Genomic DNA, 23701 nt, shown 5'->3' on the forward strand with positions numbered 1-23701 from the left:
AGGATGTAGCAATGTCATCATTGAAATAACTTTGACAGTTACTGAAATTGTCTTTGTTCTGTCTGTAAATTTTGTCAAATATCAGAGGGCTCACAGAAGTGCCCTTCCAGTGAGTATATTCTGTTGCAAAGCAAAAATGATGAAAGGGTTAATAGCATTTCATTTCATTGCCTACCAGGGAGGAGATAAAAATGGAAATTCACTAAATGCAATTCTTACGCTCTCTCTACAGAAACTGTGTACTGCATGTTGAGGACATCCAAGGGCAGATATGATTGCTTCATTGAAGCAGAGTTTTCTAGCTATAACCCTCAGCCAAAAAAAATATTTCATTAAAGAATTTCTCACTTACTGTGCATCATTATTCCTGTCAATGCACTCCCAGGGAGGAAAGATGACAGTCATTCAGGGTGATATTGAGGCCAATGATTTCCTAAATTGTTGATAAGACACTCTGAGGCTATGACAGGCAATACAACAGAATTTCGTCATACTGTTTCTGCTGCACAAAAATGTCACACCAGGCATTACAGTGCAAGAAAACCCTTTCTATCAGGCTAGTTTTATGGCCAATACCTTTCTTCCTTTTAACAGTTTGCTGGTAAAATATTGAAAAAAATGCATACATCTACCCTGAAGTCTCCTAACAAAAACTATAAGAAGGTCAATAACATTTTCATAAGCATGTCAGGAGAAGAATGAAGATTATAACACTAGCTACGAATAAATAAATAAATAAAATAAATAAATAAATAAATAATAATGAAAAAAGCAATCTTTAACTACTAATAGCACACAGGAAAAAAAATAGATATTCCCAACAAAGCATGCTGATAATGCAATTTATGACTAAACCTATGGTCTAACTTCTCTGGTGGGGAAGCATTTGTAATGAATTCTCCAGAAATAATATTACAGGACTTCAATTAAAAAAAAAAAAAAAAAAAGGAGGATAACCAAAAACTTCCTTCTGGTCCATAGAGATTTTATTGTACTGCTTTTACCTGAGCACAGTATAACTCCCTGGTTACACCAACAGAGGGAGGCACCTTCATTTTTAAGCAAAGAGAAGAATGCTGTAAAAGATTTTGTAATACACCACAGTAACTGTGGGAAAACATTAACTGTTGAATATCACAAATCCCCAGATGTAGTGTTTGGGTGTTAGGAGTTTATTAATGAGTTTAATTATTGTGCTCCACATCTGGCATTCACTGTGATAGCACTGCAGTCTTTATTCAACAAACTTTAACAAAATATTCAGTTGCCTTTTTGCTGTGCAGCAAAAACAGAGAATAATAGATCATCTGCTGAATATGTAGGAAAAGAAAGGATGATACACCAAGAATGCTAATACAAAAGAAGACTGCTGTACAATAGACTGCTGTACAATTTCTTGAGGTATTTTCTATGATAAGGCATCTTCATGGACTTGCCAGAAAACATAAAAAAGACTCAAGGCCATAGTTCAGACATACTTTTGTAGACATAGGAAAACAAAAGAAAACATATTGTGTATAATAACCTCTTTTTCAAATTTTAAGATTTTATTTATTTTATTTCAGAAATGTTGGTATTTCAATGCAAAATCTTATTTCACAACATAGACGTAAGAATTTTAAAGTACAAAACAGTACAGTCAGGTTTTGTTTCTTTTATTGTTGTTGTTTTTTTATTTTTATTTTTATTTCAATAGCATTACAATGTCACTGAATAAGAGGAATGGTATCGGGCATATCAGGCCAAGAGGTTGTGAAATTTACTTTGCAAGCTAATAAAAGGAAATTACTTCCTCTCATAGAGAAGCACGGTAGCAGTTCTCTTTTAAAGACCACAAATGGACGTTTTTCTCCATTAAGACCCTCCAAGCAGAGCTCCATTTATGGAGGTGACTTTCTGAACAGGAAGCTTGTGTGCATCTCATTTCATAACAGTATTAAACACCTTTCTCATAACAGTCATTAACGGCTATGTCCAACAAAGGAAGCTTATTCTGAGCAATAGTGACAAAGAAGTTAATACTTATGAAAAACTGACGTCAGTTAGCCACTTCAGCTTATTTTTGTTTCCCATAAAAATAATAATAATAATAATAAAAATAGCAGTTCTAAACAATACATTACATTGGTAAATTGGCCTTATGCTTTTAACTGCCTATTATCTCCGTGGAATCATTCTTATCCTTTCTCATAAATTATTCCTCTCTGACATCAGTGTTGTTCTTTGCTCTATCCCCAGCTCTGACCTATTCTCACCCTTTCTGAGTGACCTAATGTTGTCATCTTTGGGATTATCATTTTCCCCTTGACTCAACTAAATATGAAAATGCGGTTGAAATTTACTGCAAATGACATCAGCAGGCACACATGCAGAAACAATCCATTCCAAGATTCCTCCTACTATTTAGAATTTATTGGGGTTTTTTAAATCTCAGAAATTCTTTTCATGCTTCATTTTCATGCTTAACATCATCAGTAATGGTTTTAGTCTATGAGAAAAAGAAAAGCTAGATCACCATAAGACAAGGCTATCATCCCTGACATTTTATAGTGAATTCATCTTTAATATAGGCAAGTGAGAAAATGAAATGCAGGACTGCATTACAGGTTTTTCATTTCACACAGTTACTGATGTGGATGCCTTTAGCTGGAAAAAATAAGAAACATCTTTTTTTCAGCAGTTTCAATCATATTCAGCTGGTTGTAAATCATTTGCATTTTCAGCTGGAGTTTGCCAATGGTCTTTTGCACTAAAATCCTGAATGGGCCAGAATTTGCTGAATATCTTTATACTGGAAGTTCCTTCAACTTGCAGCCTTTATGAAGGCTATGAGCTTGACGTTCTCACAGGAGTTTCTATTAAAAGTCTAGCCAAACAAATAGTTTTGATTGTTCTTTTTTCCATTGGACTAACATTTATCCTCTCTCGTGTTGTCACATCATCCTTTCCAGAGATGACTTATCCTGTGGCTCAGAAAAAAATGTATGTATTTCAGAGCAGTTAGTCTTTTGCTGCTTGTCAACAGACACGATTGCACCAAACATGAATTTCAACTTCTCACTCAAAAATGTATTTGGAAATTCCAAAACATTTAATATCAAATGTATTTAAAAACAAAATAAAACAAAACAAACAACAAACAACAACAACAACAAAAATATCTACATACCTGTCAGGCTGTAATACCTCTTATTTACCTGAATTTTCAGTAACAGGTACTTTCCTTCCTATAGCAAGTATAAAGACAATCTAGGTTCTAATTCACTCATTCACTGGATGAAGCTGTGCCCCATTCATGCCTCAACCATAGCTTGCATGATTCACTGTGCCCCATTGTGAATTTTGTTAGCCTCTAAAAGTTCAGAAAATGCATGACATCCCAGTGTGGTCCATTAATTTTAATTCATGGTTCTGATTTTAATGCACATAGACAGAGTTACCTTTAACTAAATCAGAGAAAGATATTGCATGCTTGAGCAGTAGACTGAAGATTCCAGGGTTGGAAAATATCAACTTCTGCATTATTTAAAACCTCAAAATAAATACATTTCTTTCTGAAAAAAAAAAAAAAAAAAAAAAAAAAAAGTTTAATTTTGCTAGGCAGGGATTTTTGTCTTCTCCTTTGTGAATCTTTGTATAGGTACTGAAGAAAACATTTCTATCAAATATCTAGAAGGAAAAGATAATTTTCAAGATACTGGGGAATAAAATCCATTTGTTCACAGTTATCTCATAAGCATCTGAGAACACAGTATTTATCAATAACCTGCTTCTGCTATTAATCTACTGTTAGCCCATCTGGTCTGGAAAATTAAAGATAACTTTACAGTTGAGCAGAAGAATGAAATGTAAGGACTTCAGAGTATCACAGAACCTAGGTAATTCAAAATTCACACAGTGAAATACTGAAATTATAAGATCTTTCTTGATTAAAGGTAAAGTGTTATCTAAACTTTGGAGGTTTTTCATGCAGAAATTCATAAAATGAATGTATTAAGATGAATATTCATCTTTTCTCTTAAGAATGCTACATTTCTACTGCTTACATTCATTAAGAAATGGAACTGCACTGTGAGATATGCATATAACATAATCAAATATATAATCTGTAAGTGATGTGAACTGTGGCATTCTAGAGCTTTGGATATACTAATAATATTTATATATTAATATTTAGATAGCTAAAAAGATCACAAAAGATCACACAATTGTGTTCGATCAGACATCAGTGTTTTCTTCCAGTGATATGTCCTACTGACATATCATAAAAAAACAGCTTCCACTACAGCATGGAACTGACATTTTAAATATTCCAGCTTCCATAGAAGTTGCTCCCTCTATTCTGAACACTTTTGAAAGGTACTGAATTGTTTTAATAATACTTCTCTCCTTAAAAACAAGGGTTCAGTTCTGTTTATTCTAGCAAGCCATTAATTATCTTTGACTTGGAAGAAGCAGGAAGATAAAGTTAAATAACAGGTGGAATAAATTAAGACAACCATAGTTTAATTGAAGAAATTAAGCTAAAAAAAACACTAAGTAGATTTTTCTGTCTTCTATTCTGTGTTCTGTGCTTTATGTTTATTTATTTATATTTATGTTTATATTTATTTATGTATATTTATTTTTAAATATACTATGGATATTTACTAGCACCAATAATGTAACAATTTTATAACTATCATACTAGTAAAATGTCTTCAGTATTTGCATATTCTTTCAGTGCTTTTCACCTTTTTATTTTTTTTATTTTCTAAGAAAGTATTTTGATTCCAAAAAAGTGTTCAGGAAGTTAAATGTTGCAGGTTGTTACATATCAATCTGTTCAGGATAAAGAGAAATATTGGTCACGATTCTTCATTTTCTTATAACATACCAGATGAGAACAAATTGGTTTAATATCAACATACAGTTTTCTTACATGACTGTTTATTTTCCATAAATAGAGTAAGCAGCTAAAGGGCTAGAAATACATTTCAGCTACCCCTAGGGTAGACGAGTAATCAATTATGTGCTCTTTTAAAAGTCACAACACCTGATTCATTCAAAACAAACAAACAAACAAAAGGTGGTTCAGTTTGTAACTTTTAACCAAAGTTTTACCATCACTCACTGAACAACTTAAGTGAAAATGAGCTGCAGTTTCCACAGATTTCACTTTTATCCATGGGAAAAAGAAATCAGCTCTCAGCAACATGAGATTAAATTACACAATCTTATCATGCAGCTCCATATAAACAGATTATGCAGTTTTGTTTTAGCTGAAATGAAAATACATGATATTTAATATTGTCAATTTGTTCTACAAAAGAACAAATATATATAACAAATACATATAACATGCAGATATGTATATTATACATGTATGTATGTAAGTATTGTAGTCTGCATTTTTTGAATTAGGTCTTTATATTTTGATTCTTCTGAGTTGCTCTGTACATAACAAAATTGCACATAACAAATTACATTAGGCAACACTGAAACATTATTATTAGGCAATATGACTGTTACTCACAATAATGTTTTGCTCTTTTTTACCATGAAAGGCATATCCAAATCCAAAAGACTACTTTAGAAAGAAATATGTCCTTGACATAACCTGGCCTTATGCATTTCTTAGTCTCAGTGTGGTGGTCTGCTGTCAGAAATCTGTATATTTGAGGACACTATCTTATTCTTGGTTAACTCCAAGACTACAGTCAGATACCTTCTCCCGCATTGCACTGTATTGAAAAAAAAAAGGTTACTACAACTAGTTCATTTTTTGATTACATGTCATGATACTGCCCCAAAAGATGCCAACATTCAGAAATCCCGCTTCTTAGTATGAAATTATACGTATATTTTAAGCACTGCATTTTCTGTAATTAGGCATTTAAGTTGTTACAGGACAGAAATAAGACACTGCAGTAGACTAGTAAACATTTAAATCCTTTCACTATATGCAAAGTCTACCTCTGACCTCCACTTCATGTACACAGATCACCACAGAACACCAGCGAGCAATACCAACCACAGGAAGACCACAGAGGAGTCTGAAAAGAATACTGGAAATAGAAGCTGTAGCTCTTAGAGTTTTAAAACAGTTATTTATTTATTTATATTTGAATATATTTATAATTTATCTATAAAATTATGTCAGCAAATATTGAAATCAGAAGGGGAGGACATATAGATGAATTATTTGGTAAGTACTAATCCTGCACAAACTTCTCAACTGAGCATGCTTTACTTTTGCCATAGCATTGCTAATTTCACACAATCTATACAAATTATTTTCATCTGAGCTTTACACCTAGAAATGTTATTAAAAAGCTAATATATGCATTAAAAAAGGCACATTACAACACCTTTGATTTTAGATGAGAACTGTGGATGCACTTCACCCCTTCACCCCCAAGAAATAATATTTTCCAAACATATGACACTAAAAAACTATCAGTAAAACTTCCTTGTCACTATTTGTTCCAAGCAAGACAGACAGCATAATTTTGAAATAAGAGAAAGCACATTCTAACATCTACTTATTAAAAAACAGAAAAGTTATTCTGCTTCTGCCCAGGAGATGTAACAATATAAGTGTCCTGATATCATGTAGTATTTTTACCCCTCGGCAGGTGAACTCCACCACATCCACTCTCCCACTCCCCTCCTCAGAGAAAAAAAAAAAAAAAAAAAGGAGAAAATACTATAAAACATGCTCAAGGATTGAGATGAGGACAGGGAGATAACAATTATCATCGTAGGCCAGAGTCAGCAGAGGGAGACGTACACGATTTATTGTGTATCACTAGTAGACTAGAGCAATGAGAAACTAAAAACACTTTCCCTCCACCTACCGTCTTCCACCTCCTCTACCCAAGAAAGCAGTGCAGGGAAATGGGGAATAAGGGCTGCGGTCAGTTCCTGACATTTCGTCTCTGAAGCTTTAAGAACTGCTCCCACACAGCTCCATCCCACAGGGTCCATCCATCTCCCAGGAGCAAACTGCTCTAGCACGGGTCCCCCACAGGTGGGCGGCAGCTCCCCCCAGAGCCCCTGCTCCTGCGTGGGCTCCTGTCCACGGGCTGCAGCTCCGGCCCGGGGCCTGCTCCTGCGGGGGCTCTCCATGGGCCGCAGCCTCCTCCAGGCCACATCCACCTGCTCCACCGGGGGCTCCTCCACCCATGGGGGGGCTGCAGCGTGGAGATCTGCTCCATGTGGGACCCACGGGCTGCAGGGGGACAGCCTGCTCCACCTGGGGCCTCTCCCTGCACAGGCTGCAGGGGAACTGCTGCTGCCTGTCTGGAGCACCTCGTGCACTTACCTTGGCACCTGTAGGGCTGCTTCTCACTCCTCGCTCTCCCAGATGCTTTGGCACAGCATTTTTTTTTCCCTTTCTTCAATCTGCTCTCCCAGAGGCCCACCCAGCATTGCTCCCTGGCTCAGCTCCGACCAGCAGTGGGTCCCTTTTGGAGCAGCTGGAGCTGTACCTGGTCTGACATGGGGCATATGCTGGGCTCTGCTCACAGAGGCCACCCCTGCAGCCCCCTGCTACCAAAACCTTGCCGTGTAAATCCAATATACCTGGAAAGTGTTGCAAACTGTTGAACATTTCCTTCCTTTCATGCTGAGCGCGGGCATAGATGTCCAGAATCTCAAAAGCTTTCATGGCATGGTTCCTGGTTGGGTCATATGTATAGAGAACCAGTCAGGCTTAGCTTCTTTAGCCAAGACATCTAAGAGAAGACAGGATACAGGTCTACAAAACTATTATTGGCATGAAGAGAACATAATCTTGTCTCTCACCATCTCATCCAGCATATGAGCATAAGGGCATCAACTAAACATTGTGAGTTCAAAAGTAAATAAAAGGAGTTCTCCATTTATTCAGTGTGTATTTAGGCTAAGGAGCTCTTTGCCATCATTTACCAAGGATATCAGGAATATGTCTGAGTTTAAAGTTAGCTGTTCAACACCATGGGGATATAGAGATCCATTGGAACCTGTTAAAAATTCACCCCAGCTCCCCAGCACCCACTCCCTTCCCTCCCCTCTTCCCCCCCACCCCCCCACCCCCACTCCCAACTAATAAATAAATAAATAAATAAATAAAAGAGACAGAGAGAGAGAGATTAAAATCCTCTATCTGAGCAGGTCTCTGAGCTGCAAGGGATGACAGATTGAGATAAAATGCGGGGCATGGGACTTGTGAGAAATGCTTATCCTAGTCCTTGTGAGGCATCCATTTCAGTGTTCACACTTTACTAGGCAGACCTTTTGTCACACTTATTAGTGCCATGCTTCTTATATATGCAAAGCTCACAGAAGCAGCTACATCTACTGCAAATCTGGCAATGTGCTTTTAACACTGCTTACCACAGAAGGCATACAGAATAAATATAGTCTGGTCCTTATAATACTAATTGCAGTACTGTTGCTCATAGAAATGAAGAGGGGGTAGGGCAGTGGGGCTTGATGACATCTCCCTCAGATATCACTAAATTGATCTGAATTGTAATAGTTACCATTATTACAAGATGTGCTGATGTTGCTCATTATACAAGTTAATTAATGATTTCCCCCTCATTTAATGAGCATTTCTACTAACTGAGGCAATTATACAGTGTATTATATAATTTTGACCAATTTTTTTATAGAACTTAGGGTTTAGCATTCCTTAAAAGGCAAAGTTGTTGTCCATAATAATTTAAGAATGTGTTAACTAAAAATTAGAAGACAGAACAATGCTTATAACCTGTCTGTAGAATTTTAGCAACAAGAAAGGTTCTCTTGCTTCAGTTATTTTTTATTTTGAATAGCACTGTCACAAGGTGAATAGCATTTCCTAGCAATTATGTTCAAATAAAGGCAAAAACCATTCTGCTAACAAAGAGAGGAGTAGTCAGGTCTGAAGGTAACCCAAGCACTGGAATTGCTGATTCATTTTTATTGGTATATTTTTTACTTATTGATGCTTTTTCCAAAGGAATGTGGATCAAACTGTATTTATAAATGACAGGAGCTCTATGTCACTAAAAAAAATGTATATCTATAGAACATTGTAGTTATATTCTTCATACTCAGGTGAGTGTGAAGATGATTGTTTTTGCATCTCATTTGATCAAGTTCAGAAATATCACCTCAAGTTAATTTCAATTTTTCAAATACTAGGAAGTGCTTCCAAGAAAATATTCACTCAAAATTTAAAGCATTATTAAAAAGTATCACTGTAGAACAGTATATTTCACTGTGAGCATGAAAGTTTATAAAGTTTATATACTTTATTTGTATATTAAGAAGCGTCATGAAAAAAAGATGGAGATGCCAGCTGGAGCTGGCATCTGTGGTGGGTTTACATGGCAAGGTTTTGGTAGCAGGGAGCCATAGGGGTGGCTTCTGTGAGAAGGATCTAGAAGCTGCCCCATGTTTGGGAAGGGCCCCATTGTTTTCCAGATCTGAGCCAATAAGCGATGTTGTTTGCGCCTCTGTGAGAGCATATTTAAGACAGGGAAAAAAAAAACGCTGCACCACACAGCAGCCGGGAGTGAGAAACAGCCTGCAGGTGCCAAGGTCAGTGTAGAAGGAGGGGGAGAGGTGCTCCAGGCACCAGAGCAGAAGTCCCCTGCGGCCTGTGGTGAGGACCATGGTGAAGCAGGATGTCCCCCTGCAGCCCATGGAGTAACACGGTGGAGCAGGGTTCCACGCTGCAGCCCGTGGAGGAGACCACGGTGGAGCAGGTGGCCCTGCACCGACGGAGGCTGCCACCTGTGGAAGACCCCTGCCGGAGCAGATTCCGGGCTGGACCTGTAGCCCGTGGAGAGGAGACCACGCAGGAGCAGGTGACCTGGCAGGAGCTGCTGCCCGTAGGGGAGCCAGGTTGGAGCAGTTTTCTCCTGAGGATGGACCCCGTGGTACGGACCCATATCTGGAGCAGTTCTGGAAGAGCTGCTGCCTGTGGGAAGCCCACGCTGGATCAGTTCATCAAGGACTGCATCCCGTGGGTGGGACCCCACAGCACAGGGGATGAGAGTGACCGAGAAGGAGCGGCAGAGAAGTGCTGTAGACTGACCATAACCCCCATTCCCCCGTTCCCCTGCGCCACTCGGGGGGAGGAGGTGGAAGAGGGTGGATGGGGGGGAAGGTGCGTTTGGTTTCTTTCCTTTGTTTCTCACTTCTCTAGCTTGTTAGTAATGAGCAATAAATCTTACTATCTCCTTATGCCGAATCTGTTTTGCCCGTTACAATAATTATTGTGTGATTTTCTTGTCCTTATCTCAATCCTTGAGCCCTTTTCACATATTTTCTCCCCATTCCTCTTTGAGGAGGGGGAGTGAGAGAGCGGCTGTGGTGGAGCTCGGCTGCCCACTCGAGCGGAACCACGACAGCATCCTGTGTTGTACAGACACACTTTCAAATTACCAAGAATTCTGAAACGCACAAAGGAAAAAAAAAATCATTATGGGAGGAAATAAGGACTCAAAAATCTTGCCTTACAGGAATAAGAATGGTAATCACAAATAAAAATTTGAGAAATCACATTCTCAGTTGCTAATGAATAGTATCCTAGGATTTTGTATTGGGAATGTTTAAAATAAAATTTCTGCAAGGAAGGAAGAAAAAAGCTCAGTGCTATAATATCATCAGAACTATCATCAACCCCTTCTGTAGGAAATCTGTTTCAACTTCCAAAAAAGAGATTTTTTTCCAAGACATTAGAGCTCAGGATTGGCTTGAAATTCTTTTTATTCAAAAATTCCATGTCAAGTGAATTTTAAAATTTCATTTTTCTTAAAAAAAAAAAAAAAAAAAAAAAGAAAAGAAAAAGGCAACCATGCATATAATGAACTCCACTTGGTGAATGATTTCTTAGAATATCCTAAGTTACTTTATTAAATATTTATTATAAAAAATTGTCAAATTATCACTGAAACTTCACTCAAATAAATAAGATAGTCTACAAAGAAACATTATCTTACCCATTATTACCTTAACCAAGATCCAGTTGTTCTTTAAAGTCTTCCAAACCCTCATGTAACTCTGAGTAATTGTTTATAATCATCTACTTCTAGAGGTCCAAAATTATGTGCAGTGTGTAAAATTATAATTACTATAGTCCTAATATCAGTTCTTGCCTCAGGTAAGTAGACAAAGTTCATGTGCAGTCAGTGTTATTTTCAGCTCCTACTATTGAGTGGTTTGACCTATGAAGTTGCTTTGCAAAGTTACAATATTTAACAGCTTCATATCTGTGGACCAGAATATTTGCTCGTATCTTACTGGGATTTAAATACATCAATAGGGCATATATATTCACTGTAAGCTTTCCATATCAACACACTTGCATATTCTTCAAATATGCTCTCAAGAAAAGGAATAAACAACCATCTACAGCCCTGCAGTTGGCCAATGATTAAACTATTAATCCTGTATTAAAGATGGAAAAGGCAAGACACTCAGAGGGGAAGCAATTTTTGTCTCAAATCACACAGCAAGACAGTGACAAAACTGAGAACAGATAGAAGTAATCATGAGGATCTTTCAGCCTTTAATTTCCAGACTCTATCACATCTCTGCATTAGTTTCACTTTGAAGTAGAGCATTTTTGAGGGAAGAAAAAAAAATCTCAACTATTTCAGACTTCGACAACAAAGAGACAAAAATTACATTGTATCCGGACACTACTCTTCAGACAAAATCCATGTTGTCTACCATAGTGCCTAGTAGTGTTTCCCTTCATTTACAAGTTCTCTGACAATCAGCCCCCACTTCCTTCCCTTGCACAAATACAAAAATCTTCACAGATTTCACAGTGCCCATCCCCATAACAAGGTATCTATTGCAAATTTAATTAAAAAAAAAAAAAAAAAAAAAAAACAAACATGGTGAAGCCCTGTAACTCCACGTTAAAAATGGAAGATTATTTCAGTCTGTTCCCACTGGTGGAAGGAATTTTTCAGTCTTGAAAGTCTGAAATCTAGCAACCAAAATTAGAGTGAAGCACTGAAGCAAGGGAGACTGGTTATATGATGGTCATTATTCACACAAAGTCAGTTTTGCAGAACTGCGGCCATTTGAGGTTCAACCATGCAAGCAGACAGGCAGCTCTGAAGAGATGAGAATGCCAAACACCTTATAGAGGGATTAGACACCATATTGCTAGGAACTCCAGTTTTTCACAGAGCTGTTTAAGAAAGGTGCTAGTTTTTAGTGTAATGAATGAATAACAAGTGGTTGACCAGAAAAAGTTTGAGATGGAATCAGCAAATCAAGGAAGGAGTTGTTATTCTTTGTCCTGTTATCTATTGTGTCATGTGACTTGGGGAAATACTAGCCTGTCAGTACCTAAACTTCTCTATTTGGTGAATGGAAATAATAGTGCTCCTTTCTTTATCAGTTGGAACTACACAGGGAGCACTATGGCAATCACCCTTGGTAGCCATCATCAGAGGTGATTTGGAATTTGACTTATTAATCAGAATCCATATTTTGCCAAAACAGTTTTCATATTACTCCATGCCATAAGTCAAGACTCAAACTCTGATATTTTGTGAATCACAAACTCTGATATTTTGTGAATTCACACCCAGATCCAAACTTGTCAGCATACATTTTCATTTACAAGTAGCAATACATTTTATATTAAGATGAAGGCACATTTTTGCTGTTTTATAACCCACACATATTTAACTATTAGTGCTACAGGTAATTTGTTTAAATCAAACAATTTTGAAGCCCTTCCATAGATGGGCATCTACCCAATATTGCCTTATCCTAAATACACACTGAAGTGATAGGAGAGAATCCAGTTGCCTGTAGTTACTACATTGATGCAAAGCTCTATCAGACTAGCTAACGGGAATATGTATTCTATGTTTTGGCAACAGAAAAGATTTAATTCATTTTGTATTCCAAATGTAAGTTCCCCAGCCTGCATCTGGACAGCATATTTTATATCCAAACAGCTGTCAGTTTGAAAAATCTATCATGCATTTTGCTTGCCTGACATCACTAATGAATTATTGAATATATCATTTAGGCCGGGGGCATTGCCCAAATTCACTTGCTGCTTCTCCCACACTTAAACTTAAAACTAGGTTTTTGAAAGACATGTAATGAAAGAGAAGAAATATTCTATTTTTGGCTCTGAGGACACCACTGCAGGTTTGGAGGTTTTGATGATGGTGGTTTTTTGTGTGTTTTTGTTGTTGTTGTTGTTGTTTCTTTGTTTTGTTTGTTTGTTTGTTTGTGGTTGGTTGGTTATTTGTTTTAAATTAACAGGAAATAAATATCAAGGTCTTATATGAATACCTGCCTGAATCATCACTGACGCTGTTAGTACAGAAATACTAACAAAAACATCAGGGTTGCTTGGGAAATGTTTTTGCTGTTTCTTGTTGTTGTTGCTGTTTTTTTAAAGGTTAAGGTTGATCTATTTAAGATTATCTGGTGCAATCTTTTGTTTTCTGAACTGCTGTATTCTTCAGTTTAATTCAATAAAAGTCCAAAGTTCTTCATTTTATGTAACTTGGAATATATTTATGCTTCAAAAGGTATGGTTTGGTATTACAGCTAAACTAGTTTTGTATACAGAACAAAAAAGCTCAAGGGGCAGGAAAATAAAGAAGAAATCGTAAACTACTTTCTTGTTTATTTGCACTTATGTCACATAAAACATAGAACCATAGAATATCCCGAGTTGGAAGGGGCCCACAAGGATCATCAAGTCCAACTCTTGGCACCACACAGGAACACCCAAAAATTCAGACCATATATCTTAGACCATAGTCCAAACACTTTAATTCCACTCAGCTTGTGACTCAGCAGTGACTACATCCTTGGGGAGCTGTCGTGGTTCTGCTCGAGTGGGCAGCCGAGCTCCACCACAGCTGCTCTTTCATTCCCCCTCCTCAAAGAGGAATGGGGAGAAAATATATGAAAAGGGCTCAAGGATTGAGATAAGGATGAGAAAATCACACAATAATTATTGTAACGGGCAAAACAGACTCAGCATAAGAAGATAGTAAGATTTATTGCTCATTACTAACAAGCTAGAGAAGTGAGAAACAAAGGAAAGATACCAAAAGCACCTTCCCCCCCATCCACCCTCTTCCACCTCCTCCCCCCAAGCGGCGCAGGGGAACGGGGGAATGGGGGTTATAGTCAGTCTACAGCACTTCTCTGCCGCTCCTTCTCGGTCACTCTCATCCCCTGTGCTGTGGGGTCCCACCCACGGGATGCAGTCCTTGATGAACTGATCCAGCGTGGGCTTCCCACAGGCAGCAGCTCTTCCAGAACTGCTCCAAATATGGGTCCGTACCACGGGGTCCATCCTCAGGAGAAAACTGCTCCAACCTGGCTCCCCTACGGGCAGCAGCTCCTGCCAGGTCACCTGCTCCTGCGTGGTCTCCTCTCCACGGGCTACAGGTCCAGCCCGGAATCTGCTCCGGCAGGGGTCTTCCACAGGCGGCAGCCTCCATTGGTGCAGGGCCACCTGCTCCACCGTGGTCTCCTCCACGGGCTGTAGCGTGGAACCCTGCTCCACCGTGTTACTCCATGGGCTGCAGGGGGACATCCTGCTTCACCATGGTCCTTACCACAGGCCACAGGGGACTTCTGCCCCGGTGCCTGGAGCACCTCTCCCCCTCCTTCTACACTGACCTTGGCACCTGCAAGGCTGTTTCTCACTCCCTTCACTCTCCCAGCTGCTGTGTGGCACAGCGTTTTTTTTCCCTGTCTTAAATATGCTCTCACAGAGGTGCAAAACAACATCACTTATTGGCTCAGTGCTGGAAAACAATGGGGCCCTTCCCAAACATGGGGCAGCTTCTAGATCCTTCTTACAGAAACCACCCCTATGGCTCCCTATGGCTCCCTGCTACTAAAACCTTGCCACGTAAACCCACTACAGGAGCCTGTTCCAATGTAAGACCACCACCCTCTCGGTGAAGAACCTCTTCCTGAACCTCCTGTCACAGTTTAACTCCATTTGCTTGGGTCTTATCAGTGGTCACTAAAGAGGACAGATCGATGCGTACCCCTCCACTCCCCCTTGTGAAGAAGCTGTAGACCACAGTGAGGTCTCCCCTCAGCCTCCTCTTTTCCGGGCTGAACAGGCCAAGTGACCTTAGCCACTCCTCATATGTTTACCCCTCCAGGCCATTTACCACCTTTGTTGCCCTTCTCTGGACACTCTCCAACAGTTCCATATCCTTTTTGTACTGTGGTGCCCAGAACTGCACACAGTACTCAAGGTGAGGCTGCACAAGTGCAGAATAGAGCAGGACAATCCCTTGCCTTGACCAACTACCAATGCTGTGCTTGATGCACCTCGGGATGCGGTTGGCCCTCCTGGCTGCTAGGGCACACTGCTGGCTCATACTCAACTTGTTATCAACCACAACCACCAGATCCCTCTCTGAGTGGCTGCTGTCCTGTGTGTCGTTGCCCCATCAGCATGTATAGCCAAGGTTGCCCCAGCCCAGATGTAGGACCCAGCACTTGCTCTTGTTAAACTTCACGTAATGGTGGTTGCCCAGCTCTGCAATCTGTCCAGATCTCTCTGCAAGGCCTTTCCATCCTCAAAAGAGTCAACAACTCCTCCCAGTTTAGTATCATCAGCAAATTTACTCAAAACACCTTCTAGTCCTACATCCAAACTGTTTATAAAAACACTGAAGAGGACTGGCCTTAAAATGCAGCCTTAGGGTACCCCACTGGTGATCAGCCACCATCCTGATGTGGATCCATTTACCATAGCCCTTTGAGCCCTGCCCGTAAGCCAGTTGTTCAGTCATCATATGATGTTTTTATCTAGCTCTATGCTGGACATTTTGTCCAGTAGGGTCCTATGGAAAACTGTCCTATGGAAAACAACAAAAGCTTTATTGAAATCCAAAAAGATCACATCAGCTGGATTCCTTTGATCAACTATATGGGTGATCTTATAATAGAAGGAAACCAAGTTAGTCAAACAGGACCTACCCCTCATGAACACATTGGTTCACGTTGGCTATGATGTATGACTGGTGCCAGGTGCTGTCCCCCAGGTGTGCTTCAGTAACTTCAAGGGTAATCTCCATAATTTTGCCAAGCATTAATGTGAGACTGACAGGCCTGTAGTTGCCAGGGTCCTCTTTCCTGCCCTTCTTTAAAATTGGTACATTCACCAGCTTCCAGTCTACTGGCTCCTCTCCAGATTCTGAAAAATAATTGAGAGGGGCCCCGTTTTAAATAATATTTATTTAAATATTATTCATTTAATTTAAATATTAAATGTTTATTATTTATTTAAATATCATTTATATAATATTATTATATAATTTAAGTAATACATATTAATAAATAAAATAAAATAATTATTAATTGATAAACCTAATTTATATATTTAAGTCTTAGATCAGCTTCTTTGTGTGAACTTACGATAACCTTGAAAAGACGTTTCATGTTTTTTCTGGTGTTGCAAGCCAGACATCTCCATTATCATGTCATGTAAAGCATATCTCACTGGACTAACACAAAAAATGCAGTTATTTAGAAAAAAAAAAAAAGAGTAACAGTGATTCATTGTGGACATTTTGTTGCCCATCAAGAGACTGTAAAGGTGTAAAGTTAGCTTGTATTCCAAGGAAGAATGTGTCCCTGGGGAAACACAAACTAAAGATAAAAGTCCACCTTCAAAACCTTCTCCTTTATCTGTCTGTTTCCATCTAGGCTAATAGATAGCTTAGAAAATTCACTATGCTTGAATCTCCCCAGCTTATTCCTCTGAAACTCACATCACAGGAAATACCTGCAGTCATAAAAACTGATTTGCACTAAAATTCCCTTCTGCCTTGATGTTCCACATTGTGAAAGACAAGAAGGACCCCTGAGGATACTTGACAGAGGGACCTAGTTTGGCTACATCACTCGTTCCAGCAAATGAACTGTCAAGGTAGGGCAACAAAACTGAAACATGTCTCCTGTATTGAAGGCCTGGTTCATCGTTTACATTTGCCCTTTCACACACACCATATTTTGATTCCATACACACAACTTGCGTATAGATGACAGAAGACCTTCATCCTATGTTCTCAGAAAGTAATTTGAGCTGGTAGCTAGAATCAATGTATGCTACAACATGCTAATATTAGCAACTAACAAACCAATAGGTTTACCAGGGATGAAAAATAAAGGGAATTTTCCAGCAAAGAAGAAAATGGAAAATGTAGATAGTTTAAACATATACATTTTTACTGACTATAATGTGAGAAACTCAAGTACAGCAAAGAAAACTAGGTATTGTACATTTCAATATCTGGTAATTTCTAATTGCTTATCTATTTGTATATAGGCTAAAGACACAAACCACAGTTTTAGTCTTGAACTAATTAAAAGAGTTAAATAGTAAAACAAGTCGAGCACTTTTTTCTTTCCTTTTTTTTTTTTTTTTTCTTTTTTTTTTTTTCTTCAGGGTGTGAGTGGGGGGGGTAGAAGAGGGAGGTGGTTTGGTTTGGTTTGTTCCTTTCTGTGCCTATGAAAGGTGCCAGGTGCTGTCCTCCATTCTCACTACCCACAAATCTCTAGTATCAGAAGCTGAAGTTATACCATCTTTTTTCTTTCTTTCTTCCTTCCTTCCTTCCTTCCTTCCTTCCTTCCTTCCTTCCTTCCTTCCTTCCTTCCTTCCTTCCTTCCTTCCTTCCTTCCTTCCTTCCTTCCTTCCTTCCTTCCTTCCTTCCTTCCTTCCTTCCTTCCTTCCTTCCTTCCTTCCTTCCTTCCTTTCTTTCTTTCTTTCTTTCTTTCTTTCTTTCTTTCTTTCTTTTTTAGTTCATGATCCATTCTTCTATTAATCAAAAGTCAGTATCATTACTTGCCTTCGTTTGCCTCAGAACAATTGCTTGAGTAGAATTGCATAACAATGGAGTAAAATTTGATGCTCACTCTATATATGTATCTACAAACCCTAAGTTTTTCAGAAGAAGAACAGCATTTTGAGCTAAATATTCAGATAAAAGTTTTTAATGTTTTAATGTTATATTTAAATTAAAAAAAATAAAAAAATCAACAATTTTCAATAGCTAGCATACTACTTGCTTAAAAAACAAACTAGATGTTTGCCGTTCCATAATGCTGTAAAGTACATGTATCATGATTATTACAACATTTTATATCTAATTTGCCTAGGTAATACACAGACTTCTGAGCCCAGTTCTTGGGGGCAAAGGCTTCAGTTTCTGCAGATTTTCACTAAATAAGGGAAAAAGGTATGGTAAATACTATCTGTATGTAGACAGTCTTAAAAGTTAGCAAATAGAGGCTGAATGGTCTCTAGAGAAATATAAGTACAGGACTTTAATTCCTGTGAGCTGTTTATGCATCCATAAATTGGCTACAATGTCATCAAGTCATGGCATCTGGTATACAAATCACATCTCACTTAACAGGATAAAGTACTGATACTTCTGCTCTGATATTTCTCTGCCTTTTCCATAAAGGAAGCAAAAACTGCTCATTGTAAATGCAGTAAAGACACAACTTCTTCACTCTACAAATATATGTTTGTTGTTGTTTGGTTTTGTTTGTATTTTTGTTGTTGTTGTTGATATTGTTTTCTATACATTTCCTTAATCCCTTCATAACAGTAGCTTAAACTCTAGACACAATAAAAGGCAGACATTTGTAGTGTGTAAAAGACTCTTAAACATCACCAGTTTGGTTTAGCAGTCAAATAATCCTGGTCATGAAATGCAGCACTCAACAACCCTTACTGCTTATTTGGAATTCACAGTACCCTTTAAACATTAACAAGCATCTCCAGGCTGTGGTGATTTTACCATGCTAGGAAGCTAAATACCACAACCACTCTCTCACTCCCCCTCCTTAGATGAGGAGGAGAAGAAGTAAAGTAAAGAACAACTCACAGGTTGAGATAAGGATAATTTAGTTAAATGAAAAAAAAAAATAATAGTTATTAAGGAAAGATTATTCTTAAACAATTTAACTAAACAATTTAACTAAAAGGAAAAGAAAAAAAAAAGTAAAAGGGAAAAAAAAATAAAAATAAAGGCTATGTGGAAGTGCAGAAAAAATAAATTACTCTCTGCTTCCCACAAATGAGAGATGCTTGACAACATCCTCGAGGCAGAGCCTCAACGCATGTAGCCACTGTTCAGGAGGAGGACCAACATTTTCACAATGAGAGCCCACTCCTCCCCTTGTCTTCCTTTTCCTTTTTCCACCTTTTATTGCTGAGTGTGACATCATATGGTATGGAATATCCCTTTGATTGGTTTAGGTCAGCTGCCCTGGTGATATTTCTTTTCTCACTTTTTTGCCCACCCCTAGGGTGGGTTAGAGAGAGTCCTGATGCTGTGCCAGCACTGCTCAGCAACAGACAAAACACTGGTGTGATACCACTGCTGTTCCAGTTACAAGTGCAGAGTGCAGCCCTTCATGGGCTGCTTCAGGGAAAGAGCCAGACCCGGTACAACTGAAACTCAAGACACAAAGATTTCAGTATTTTCTCCATTTGAGTTTGACTTGACTCCAAGCAATAACATAAATACCAGTTGTCCCTATTTTACAAAGTTCGTCTCTCTTCCATGAGAACTGGGACATGAGTGACTGGAGAGCTGATTAGCAGAAAGGGACCTTGGGGTATCAGCTGACAGCAGCCTCAGCATGAGCCAGCAGCATGTCCTGGCAGCCAAGAGGTTGAAGCAGATTTTGTGGTACATTAAGCACAGAATAGACAGCCAGTCAAAAGAGGTGAATCTCCCACTAGATTTAGTATTGGTGAGGCTTCATTTCAAATATTGTGTGCAGTTCTGGGTCCCGCAATATAAAAAGGATGTTAAGGTACATGAAAACATCCAGAGGAGGGCAACAAAGCCGGAAAAAGGGCCAGAAGAAGAGGCTGAGGCTCCATGAGAAGAGGCTGAGGACACTTGGGTTGTCTAATCTTGAGAACTGAAGGCCAAGAGGTGACCTCATAATTCTCTGCAAGTTTCTATTCTAGAACCATATGCTTTTGTCCCTGACATGTAAAAGTTAAGCAATACTTTTCCCTGGCAGCAATGAAATTAATTTAATCAAAACATAAAGACAAATACGAATCCATCAGAATGTAAAATAATTTTTTGAAATATGCATTAACAAAATGCAAAAAAAAAAAAATCTATTGCCAAGTGATAGGGTAACTATTATATAATTATCAGTTTCTGATCAGCAATCTCAACTACTTTGTTACGCAAGAGGGAAACAAGGCTAGTTCTTGAGTTCCTGAAATAGAAATGAGTCCTCTTAACAAATGTAAATACTTTAATTGTAGAAAGATACCTTTCCTTGAAGATTACCTTAGAGTGACAAATACTCTGAATTTATTAACCTTTTTACATTTTGGTAATCAGGGTTTGCAATGTTCATCTTAATTTTGCAGGACTAGTCAACGATAAATAACTTCATACACACTATTGATCTGGAGACGTTACAGTCACTGTCAGTGTTGGCTGTATACTACTCAGAAAGAACTGCTCTCAACAACCTCTCAGGAGCACAAAATGTCCTGAGAAGGTGTGATGTTTTTAAACTGCTGGGCAGCCAAGCTCCAACACATCTGTTCTCTCATTTCCTTCCTCAAAGAAAAAGCAGGAGAAAATATGATGGAAAGGGCTCAAGAATTTATATAAGGGCAGGGATATCACTGTATATCACTCAATAATTACTCTCACAGGCAAAACAGACAGCATACAGGAGATTAACATAATTTATTGTCTATCACTAGCAGGCTACAATAGCAAAAAAATAAAAGTAAACTAAAAACACCTTTTCCCCCACTCATCCTCTTTGACCTCCTCCCCCCAAGCAGCTCAACAAATTGGGCAATGGGGGCTGAGGTCAGCCCCTGACCCTTCATCTCCACCACTCCCACACAGTCACTGTCTGTCCCTGCTCCACATGGGGTCCCTCCCATGGGATGCCATCCTTCCCAAACTGAGCCTGTGGTGGCTGCCCACAGGCAGCAGCTCTTCAAGCACTGCTCCCACACAGCTCCGTCCCACGGGGTCCATCCATCCATCCCCCAGGAGCAAACTGCTCCAGCACGGGTCCCCCATGTGTGGCCGGCAGCTCCCCCCAGACCCCCTGCTCCTGCGAGGGCTCCTCTCCATGGGCTGCAGCTCCGGCCCGGGGCCTGCTCCTGCGGGGGCTCTCCATGGGCCGCAGCCTCCTCCAGGCCACATCCACCTGCTCCACCGGGGGCTCCTCCACCCATGGGGGCCTGCAGCGTGGAGATCTGCTCCATGTGGGACCCATGGGCTGCAGGGGGACAGCCTGCGCCACCTGGGGCCTCTCCCTGCACAGGCCACAGGGAAACTGCTGCTGCCTGCCTGGAGCACCTCCTGCCCTCCTTCTGCACTTATCTTGGGAGCTGCAGGGCTGCTTCGCACTCCTTGCTCTCCCAGCTGCTTTTTCACAGCATTTTTTTTCCCACCCTTCAATCTGCTCTCCCAGTGGCCCACCCAGCATCACTCCCTGGTTCAGCTCTGGCCAGTAGCAGGTCCCTTTTAGAGCAGCTGGAGCTGTCTCTGGTCTGACATGGGGTATTCGCTTGGCTCTGCTCACAGAGACCACTCCTGCAGCACCACTGCTACCAAGCCTTTGCCCAGTACAGAATGGAGTCATAGTCAAGATAGAATGCTATGTCATGCACTACAGAAATGAATACATAAGTCACACTGTTGTTTCACATCTGCCTTCTTACTTAAGGTTGATATTCCTATTGTTTCTTCTTTTCTTATGAGGAAAGTTTTTGTCCTTAGTTATTAGAATCTTTTATACAAACTCTGTCAACAGCCATGTCGATTCTATAAAACAAAGATGTCCCTTTGTGCAGCTCTTCCTCTGTTGACTCATGTTGTGTATGTTTGTTCTGTGCTGCTTTACTCAGATCTAATTAGGTAAAGAAGACTGGTTCAAACAGGCTTACATAGGCATAGTTCTGCTCAGCAGATGAAACAATGAAAATTTTTGCTGTTTAATTACAATTCCTTTCAACTATATTAAAATAAATGCTGAGGTATTTCTCTAAGGAGAACAGTGCACAGATCTCCCCACAAAAACATAGAGCTGCAATGGGAAGTTCTCTCCCATCCTTCAACAGGAGGTTTTTACTTGCTTTAAATAAACACATTTTGGATGTCAATTTTAATTCTGTAGTGTTTTTTCAGGGGTGGAGGCTTGGGGGCAAAACGTGCATGGGGAATGGGGGGGGGGGTGGAAGAGAGAGGGGAGAAGAGCATTGTTTGTTTGTTTTTTCCTGCAGGAATCCAGTTGCTGTTGTTACTTAATTCAGTGTAGCTGGATGCATTTTAATGTCTGTTCCATGGGAGGGTTTTTTGTTGTTGTTTCATTTTGTTGTTTTTTGTTTTTCTTTAAATCAGCAGTCATCAAAATAAACCTCGTGTAATCTTTTGTGTCAAAGTCACCAAGGAAAACACCAGGCACAAGTGTTTAAACTGTTTCAGTTTTTAAGATGCTTTTTCCTCTCCATCCCACAATCAACAAAACACCAGAGCTATTATATGCCATCCATAAATATGCTTGTTTTCTAAATACCAAGTGACAGATGTTTATAAATTGTTATTAAATTGTTGTGGCTTTTTGAGGTTTCTTTTGCAGTCAGTATTATATCAGTGGCCTACTATGTAAATGGAGTTAATAGTTAAAAATTTGACAAGATTCATGTAGCCATCAAGATTAAAAATGTTCAAGTGCTTTCTTACTTAATGATTTATTGCTCCTTCAGAAGCATTTTCACAGCCATATGGTATTTCTTTCAAGGAACTACAAGATCTCATGCAAAAATTTGAAATGATATAATAATGGTGCACACAAAGTTATCCACATTCTTCTTTCCTCCAATATAATTTAAGTAACAGCTATCATTTGAGATCAAAAACTATGAAATATTGTAGCCTGAAATGATTTTAGTATACAGAAAGGGCAGACAACTGTATGTTTTCCTAAAAGTATTTTTTAACGTAAAAGCTCTTTAAAAATACTTTACAAAATTAAATGCCTATGGTTTGATTTGTTTACAGAATATTCTCTTCTCTATTGATCAAGAAACAGTAGTTCAAGAAGTACAATGGGGATTTATGTCCTATAAAATATTTCTACCTTTTTAAAATCCAAACTAATTATGTATTTCTGCTTAAAAATATTGTCTCTGTGTGGATTGACAAGAAGCTAACAAATACATAGATGCAAAATTGAGTGTTCAGAAGCAGCAGATATTAACAGAAAACAGCAGGACCAATTACAGTTTTCTTCTTTATATATCTGAGCACAGAGGTTATGCACTTCTTCATTCCACACAGGCATGAATATTACAGATAACATTCACATCACAGTAGAAATGTGATGTGTTTACACATATTTAGTGAGCATACACGATCAACAGTCAGAGAAATAATTTCTACATTTGCATATTCATTTTTCTTCTACATTTGAACTCTTCTGATCTGTTGTTATGTTCTCCTACTAAAAATACATGAAAAAAATAGTTTTTTTGTTGTTGTTTTATTTTGAAATAATTTTTGTTTGTTTGTTTGTTTGTTTGTTTTCTTGTATGAAAGCTTGATTAAAATACTTAGAAGTTATATGATAGATTTGGTATGAGAAAGCAATCTTATATATTTCTCTTACAGGAAAATGAATACAAGCATGAAGTAAACAGACA

The 23701-nt window shown here is 38.9% G+C and overlaps 1 long non-coding RNA gene across 1 annotated transcript; it reads right to left on the reverse strand.

The window, feature by feature from the left end:
* Positions 1-1904: 1904 nt before the first annotated feature.
* LOC311427696 lies at positions 1905-7439 on the reverse strand. The gene is made up of 3 exons (XR_014687498.1): positions 7307-7439; positions 3441-3554; positions 1905-2963 (listed from the first exon to the last, which is right to left on the reverse strand). It is a non-coding gene; the product is annotated as an uncharacterized lncRNA (long non-coding RNA).
* Between the last annotated feature and the right edge of the window lie 16262 nt (positions 7440-23701).

This window comes from Aythya ferina (genome assembly GCF_964211825.1).
Source record: "Aythya ferina genome assembly, chromosome: Z".
Taxonomy (NCBI): Eukaryota; Metazoa; Chordata; class Aves; order Anseriformes; family Anatidae; genus Aythya; species Aythya ferina.